The sequence below is a fragment of the Furipterus horrens genome, unplaced genomic scaffold, assembly GCF_987537825.1.
Source record: "Furipterus horrens unplaced genomic scaffold, mFurHor1.1.pri manual_scaffold_3, whole genome shotgun sequence".
Lineage (NCBI taxonomy): Eukaryota > Metazoa > Chordata > Mammalia > Chiroptera > Furipteridae > Furipterus > Furipterus horrens.
In genome coordinates, this window is record NW_028327173.1 from 187,789,317 (window position 1) to 187,797,666 (window position 8,350).

Sequence of the window (8,350 nt, forward strand, 5' to 3'; positions counted from 1 at the left end):
GTCATTCTTTAGTCCAGGGTTCCTTTTTGCTCTGAAGAACATTATATGAATACATAATAACTGGCCCATATAAGAATATGCCAGGTCTCCAAACCCATCCTGGAGCACATGCTCTTGACCTTGTCTTTATCAGATAAAGTCAACACCCCAGGACAGCACTAAATGTAAGCAGATAATAAGTGATGCCTCTGTGTCTGTAATACATCTGACCCTTAAGCAAACAGGTAAGACCTGTGTAGGTCCACTTACAAATGGATTTTTTTTTTTTCTCCCCAATACACAATCAGCCCTCTGTATTCCTGGTTTTACATCCCCGGATTCAATGAACAGTGAGTTGAAAACAGTATTTTCAATCACTGGTTGGGGATCCATGGATGCGGAGGGTTGACTACACATTGTTCTGTGGTATTTTATATAAGGAGCTTAAGCATCCATGGATCTTAGTACCAATTCCCTGCAGATACCAAGGGACAACTGAAGTTTGGGGGAAGTGCAAAGTTATATGTGGGTTTTCTACTGGGTGGGGGTTGGTGCCCTATTCCACCATGTTATTGGTCAACTGTACTGTTGTTAATGTATTTGCTCTCACACACCAGCTTCCACTTCCTAGTTTATGATACAGTATGCCACAAATGTCCCAGTGGGAATCCACAATGTAGCACAAATGTCTCAAGTAAGGTGCATTTTTCTTTAGACAAAATGCAGATTTGTCTAGCTTATAAATTTGGGAGTGACTCTTTGTAAATCTGCAATATGAAACAGTGTTTCTTAAATAGTTCTAAAATATTAATTTACTTGGGATGCTTGTAGTTACAAGAAAGAGAAGACCCAATTCAAAGGAAATTGGCTCAAAGATGGGTTGGGTTTTCAGGATTAGGTTATGCATGTTATTCCAGACCTGTATATAACTTTCTCAACTCTACCATTTTATATCTGCTGCCTTTCTTTTCAGACTGGAGCTGGGTTTCTATTTCTGGACCTTGTTACATATACATCATCATTCAGGGGGGGAAAAGATTCCTGTTACCTCTCTTGAGTGTTAAAATTTTCCAGAAGCCTCAGCATATTTCTCCTTGCACTTCATTAATATAAGACTTGACATATGCAAGATCCTTAACTTGTCCCTAAGTTATGATTTTCTAAACTAGCCACTGATAGGAGAAACAAAATCATGATTGGTTTAGACAAATCAGAGCCTAGCCAAGAGCTTGGAGTCCATTCCCCCAACTATGGTTGCGTACAAGGAGTAGACCACAGGTCAACAACAGATGTTCATATAGATTTCCAAGACTTGAGTGTTGTTTTTCAGGAAACAGAGACTTGGACCACCTAAGAAATCAGGTGCTTCATTTAGAATTTGTGTAGCATACCTAGAACAGAAGTCGGCAGAAACAGAGGGGGACATATGTCCAGATGTTTGCTCTCTATCTCAGGGGCTGCCAGCACCTCATGGCATTTCTGCTTTTCTCCATTTAAGTTAGTCGTTGGGAAAAATATTCACTGGGACCTGGAATGATCTTTAGATTTTTAAATACGGATTCCGTTTCAAAAGGACTGTGCAGGTTTTCTATTCATTTTTTAGTTAGTTTTGGTAAATTTAGTTTTTCTAGGATTGCAGTTCTCAAACTTTTTGATTTTGAATTATTTTTACATTAAAAAAAATTATTGAGGCCCCTCACAGTAATTTATGTGGCTTACATTTATAGATACTTATTGAATTAGCAATTAAAACAGCACATGTTAAAGATATTATTTCTGTCCTGGCTGGAATGGCTCAGTGAATTGATTGCTGGCCTACGAACCAAAGGGTTGCTGGTTCAATTCCCAGTCAGGGCACATACCTGGGTTGCGGGCCAGGTCCCTGGTTGGGGGTGTGCGAGAGGCAGCCACACAGTGATGTTTCTCTCCCTCTCTTTCTCCCTCCCTTCCCCTCTCTCTAAAAATAAAATCTTTAAAAATATATGTTATTTCTAAGTGAATTAATAAATAATAAACTCATTACATGTTAAAATTTTATTTAATGCTTCCAGGTGAAAAACGATATGACATCTGAACTTTCCATCTGCTTCTACATATAATATGTTGCATTATATTATTTTTATTGACGCATATGAAGAAAATCTAGCCTCATATATACAGTTGGAAAAGAGGAGTATTTTTAAAGTCTTTTTAAAAATTATATTTTATTATGCTATTACAGTTGTCCTGACTTTTCCCCTTTTGCCTCCTTCCACCCAGCACCCTCACTCCCTCAGGATGTCCCCACACCATAGTTCATGTCCATGGGTCATGAGTATAAGTTCTTTGACTGCTTCATTTCCTATGCTGTACTTTACATCCCCGTGGCTATTCTGTAACTATTTATTTGTACTTATTAATCCCCTCACCTCGTCATGCATTCCCCTACACACTCCTCTCATCTGGCAACCATCAAAACACTCTCTGTATTCATGATTCGGTCTCTTATTGTTTGCTTAGTTTGTTTTTTAGATTCAATTGTTGATAGATATCTATTTTTTGCCAATTTATTGTTAATAATTTTGATCTTTTCCTTAAGTCCCTTTAACATTTCATGTAATAATGGCTTGGTGATGATAAACTCCTTTAGTTATTTCCTGTCTGGGAAGCTCTTTATCTGCCCTTTGATTCTAAATGATAGCTTTGGTGGGTAGAACAATCTTGGCTGTAGGTCCCTGCTTTTCATGACTTTGAATGTTTCTTGCCAATTCCTTCTATCCTGCAAAGTTTCTTCTGAGAAATCAGCTTACAGTCTTATGGAAACTTCCCTGTAGGTAACTGCTATTCTCCTGCTTTTAAGATTCTCTCTTTATCTTTAACCTTTGGCATTTTAATTATGATGTGTCTTGGAGTGGGCCTCTTTGCATCCATCTTGTGTGGAACTCTCTGTGCTTCCTGCACTTGCATGTCTATTTCCTTCACCAAATTAGGGAAGTTTTCTTTCATTATTCTTTCAAATAGATTTCCAATTTCTCTTTCTCTTCTCCTTCTGACACCCTCTTGAAGTTGTCCTGGAGGCTGCTTATACTATTCTCTTTTTTTGGGATTCTCTTTTCTTCTTGTTCTGATTGGTTGTTTTTTGCTTCTTTATGTTTCAAATCATTGATTTGTTTCTTTGCTTCATACGCTCTTCTTCTGTTTCCCTGTAAATTGTCTCCTTTTTCAATTAGTGTGTCTTTCATTTCTGACTGGCTCTTTTTAATGCTATTGAAGTCCTTACTAAGTTTCTTGAGCATCCTATAACCAGAATTTTGAACTCTGTATCTGATAGATTGCTTATCTCCATTTAGTTTAGACCTTTTTCTGGAGTTTTGAGCTGTTCTTTCATTTGGGCCATGTTTCTTTGTCTCCTCATTTTGGCAGCCTCCCTGTGTTTTGTTTTTTAAGTATTAGGTAGAGCTGCTTTGACTCCGTGTCTTGGTGGTGTGGCCCAATGTAGCAGGTGTCCTGTAGGGTCCAGTGGCACAGCCTCCCCTATCACCCAAGATGGGTACTTGAGGTGCACCCTTCATGTGGGCTGAGTACACCCTCCTGTTGTAGTTGAGCCTTGGTTGCTATTGGCAGGTCAATCGGAGGGATTTATCTAGGCTAGTTAGTTGCAAGGATTGGCTGTGACCACTGACCACCAAACTCCTCCCTCTGTGGTATATCCTCTCTGCAGGGACAGGGTAATGGTGCTCTGACATGGTCTGTAGATGTCCACTTGGGTATGCTGGCCCTGGGGTTTTCAGGGTGATACAGGCCAAGGGCAGCTCCCACCTGTGTTTTGCCTGGGGCTGCCCTGCCTGAACTATAGGGCAATCTGAGATGGCTGCTACTTGTTGTGCTAGACTTGGAGATTCCCAGGTGAAGCCAAGCTGTGAACCTAGGCTCGCTGTTGCTAGTGCCGAGCCTGGGGCTCACTGAGGCCAGCTGTTGCTTGTTTGAGAGAATTTAGGAAATTGTGAAGCATGAGCCAAGACCAGCCATTCACATGGAAAAGCAGCTTGGGTGGGCCTGTAAGTTGGGTGGGGCAGAGTCTCTGGGGATCTCCAAGGTGGGTCAAACAGTGTTAGCGAGGTTGATGAAGTCTCAGATATGGCACTAGCTTGCCAACTCTGTGGTGGGAGAGTTCAGAAAAGGGACAATGGCCTCTGCTCGCCTTGATGCCAGACACTTCAGTTCCTCCCTGTATGCCACTGGTGCCTTTCAAGCTGCTACCTAGTTCTGGAGCTCAGAGGGAGTGAGTGTGAGTAGGGGGGTCCATGTGTGGGTTCTTTAAGAGGAATTGCTTGTGGCTCCAGCAGTTTCTTTCACCGACTCAATCCCCTCTGGTTTTTGCAGCCAGAAGTTGTGGGGACTTATCTTCCTGGCACTGGAACCCTGGGCTTGGGGGGGGGGGGGGCCTGGTGTGGGGCTGGGACTCCTCGCTCCTGAGATGTCCCTCCTGAATATTTACCCACCACACATGCCCATGAGGGACTAGCCCATTCTGTGTCTGCGCCCCTCCTACCGGTCTGGATGGAGGTGCTTTCTTTAGTTCTGTAGCTGTCAGATTTTTCCTTCAACTTGACTTCTGATGGTTCTGAGTAATCTTTGTTCTATATTTTAATTGTGATTTTGATGTGTCTGTGCGAAGAGGAGAGGTATTCTGCTTACGCCGCCATCTTGACCAGAAGTGAAAGGAGTATTTTAATAGCCTCTTTAGGTAATTGTTGATATTTTTGCTTTGATACATCACTAAAATTTGACAAGTGGGTGTTTCTTAAAGGTTAGTTGCAATGTAGAATCCCAATTGTCATGGATTACCTTAAAATCCATTGATGTATCTTACTTGGAATGGGTCTTTTACCTGTGTGTGATTTTATAAGATCATTTATTGATTACTTAGAAAGGAATCAATCCCTGAGTTATGCAGATCTTCCAAATGTTAATAATGTTATTATACAATATAAAAATCACATTTGTTCATATCAACCTTGGTTTAATCAGATATACCTTCCTCTGGAAGCTATAAAGCTCACAGTGGCAGATATAAGTTTTTTAAAATACTAATTTTTGATTAAAGACTCCATTTTATTGTCGGTAACATATATTGTCAGTTGTCTTCCTCAAAGCAACAGGCTCGCTTCGTCTTTAAGAACATGCCAGATGCTGAAGTCAGGATAACTAGTTTGTCTCTTAGTCATTCTCTCAAGTAAAATGCCTTTCCATGAAAATAAGTGACCAGCTCAGCTCATAACTCTATCACAAAAGTGTATTCTTTGAAAATGACTACAGTTTGATGTGCTGAAGAAGTGCTTCATGCATACTTCCCATTCCACCACACAGAATATCAAGAATATGTCTTGGAGGTATAAGATTTAATAAAATTAATATATTTTACTGCTTCATCAAGGACATTCTTAAGTGAAACTGATTTTTTCCCCCTGGTGAGTATATGGTGGCAAAGAATACAATGACTACCTGAACAGTTTGGTGCTGTGGCCTTAATTCCTACTAAATAAAAAAGGCATCAGCCATTTTTCTCACCACTTCTCTTGCCAGTCATTGTAAATGTTGATACAGTGAAAAGGCAGATGATGTATTAGTATTGTTATGAAAATAATTTTGATCTCATGGATTCCCGTAGAGGATTTTGGGCACTCTCCATGGTTTGCAGACTACACTATGGGAGTCACTATTATAGAAATATGTCCAGTTCATTTTCATTTTCCAATTTATTGGCATAAGGTAACTCCTAATATTCGTTTACCTTTGTAGCATCAGTAACATCTATAGGGATGTCCCTGCTTTCATTCCTAATACTGATTCTTTTGCCTTCTTTTTCTTGATGAGGCTTAACAAAAAATGTCTTTTCGATGACCCAACTTTGACTTTGCTCACCCTTTGTTTTTTGATATTGGTGTTTTTTGTTTTTGTTTTTTTTCGTGGCGGGGTAACTTTATTTATTTTTACATTTATATTTATTTCTCCTATTTTGGTTTAGCTGCTATTCTTTTCTAACTTCTTGAGATGAACACTCAGCTCTTTGGTTTTCAGTCTTTGTATTTTTCATATTCATTTTAAGACTATCAGATTTCCCTTTAACCATTGCCTCAAACAAGAATTGATATGTCATATTTTCATTACCAATCATATTCAATTTTCATTATGATTTCTTCTTTGATCCATGGCTGAATTAGACCCATATTGATTAATTTTCAAATGCTTGGTGATTTTCTAGTTATCATCATCTAGTTATTGCTTAATAACTATGGCCAGAGAGACTCTGTATGATATTAATCCTTTGAAATTTGTTTAGCTCTGCTTTCTGGCTCAATATTCTGTCAATTTTGATAAATGTTCCAACGGGCATTTGAGAAAATAACGTGTATTCTGCAGTATGAAAGTCTTCTATACCCAATATATCAATTAAGTCAATTTTGTTATGTTATTCAGTTGCTGTATATTCTTACTGATTTTTTTGTCTGTGTAGATTTATTTTCTCAGTTATATCAAGTTTTGAATTATATATTTTGAGTCTACATTATTAGGTCCATATACATTTGAAATATTTCTTTTGTCAATTGACACCTTTAATCAGTATGAAATGCCCTCTTCATTTCTGGTAATAGTTGCCCTAAAGTTTCCTTTATCTGATGTTAGTATAGCTTAACAGGTTTGTTTAATATACCTTTATGCATTTTTACTTTCAAGCTTTCTGTTATATTTAGGATGCACTCTTAGAAACCACCATATAGTTAGGACTTTTTATTTTTGACATTGTTTTTTAAATGGAATATTTAGTCCATTTGTAGTTAAGATAATTTTTGGCTTAAATTTACCATCTTATTCTTTGTTTCCTTTTCCCCATGTCTTCTGTGTATCTTTTCTCTCCTTTCTTGCCACATTTTTTGAGTAAGTCATTTGCATTATTATACCTTTCCCTTTGTTTATAGCATATACATCTTTTCAAAAAATTAAGTTTATTGGGGTGACATTGGTTAATAGCACTAAATAAGTTTCAGGTGTACAACTTCATAATACATCATCTGTATATTGCGGGTACGCTCCCCACCCATGCAATCTACAGTACTACCTTCCTATTTTTTATATTATTTTTGTCATGCATTTTCAAATCTGTATATATTTTAAACTTAAAAGGCATTATTATCATTTAGTATGGCATATATGCCCTGGCTGGTTTAGCTCAGTGGATTGAGCGTCGGCCTGCAAGCTAAGTGTCGCTGGTTCGATCTTCCAGTCAGGGTACATCAGAGAAGGAAAACTCTGACTCCAAAAAAAAAAACCTCCGCTGCCTTGCGGCATACCTCTTCAGGGGAAAGGCTAAGGGAGTAAACCCCGACAGAAAATCCGGAGCCGGAGTCCCTAAGGCGGTTTGACGTTGTAGTCAACACCGGCAACTCCTGCGGCGCACCTGAAGCCAAGCTGTATTGACTCCGTCTTTCCCTTGGACCCTTCAGCTGCGAAGAGAGGGGGGGTCTGCTGCATGGGCAACAGCAGACCCTCCATATCACCCTGCCCAGGCTCTGTAGCTTCAGCTCCACTGGAGAGGACACTCCAGCGTCATCGCAAGATGTCGATTCAACACGGGAGGAGACAGATACCGTGTCACTCCCGAGTCGGACTGCACAGCCATTCTCGGCGGTGCAGATAGACACTTAAGAAGCTACACCATCATCTCTCGAGACGGACGGCTGCCGAAGACGGCATATATTAATTTAAACTTAGCCACATAATTGCTCTTTCCATTGTTCTTTATTCCTTTCTATATCTTTATAGTTTTGTGTTTTCATTTGGGATAATATTTCTTCTGTCTGAAAAACTTTGTTTACTGTTTCTTGGTCTGTTAGTAACAAATTCCATGAGTTTTAATTTTCTTAGTGTGAAATGTATTTTTTGTTGTCTTTTTTTTTTTTTGGAGGTTTTTTTTGGGTGCAATATAGAATTCTGAATTGGCAACTACTTTCTTTTTGCACTTTAAAAGTATTTTTTAAATTATCTTCTGGCTTCCAGGATTTTCTTTTAGTCTTACTGCTCTTTTAAAAGGCAGTGGTTTTGTCCTCGTTGGGTGGCTCAGCTGGTTGGAGCATCATCCAGTACCCAAAAGGTTGCAGGTTCGATTCCCAGTCAGGGCATGTATGGGCGGCAACCCATCAATGTTTCTCTCTCTCACATCTCTCTCTCTCTTCCTACCCACCTCCATCCTCGCTCTAAAATCAATAATAAAAAATATCCCCAGTTGATGATTTTAAAAAGGCAATGGCTTTTTATTCCTCTGGTTATTTTTAAATTTTATTTTTGGCTTTTGGTATTTAGTAGTTTTCCATATTTAGCTTTTGTGTATTTT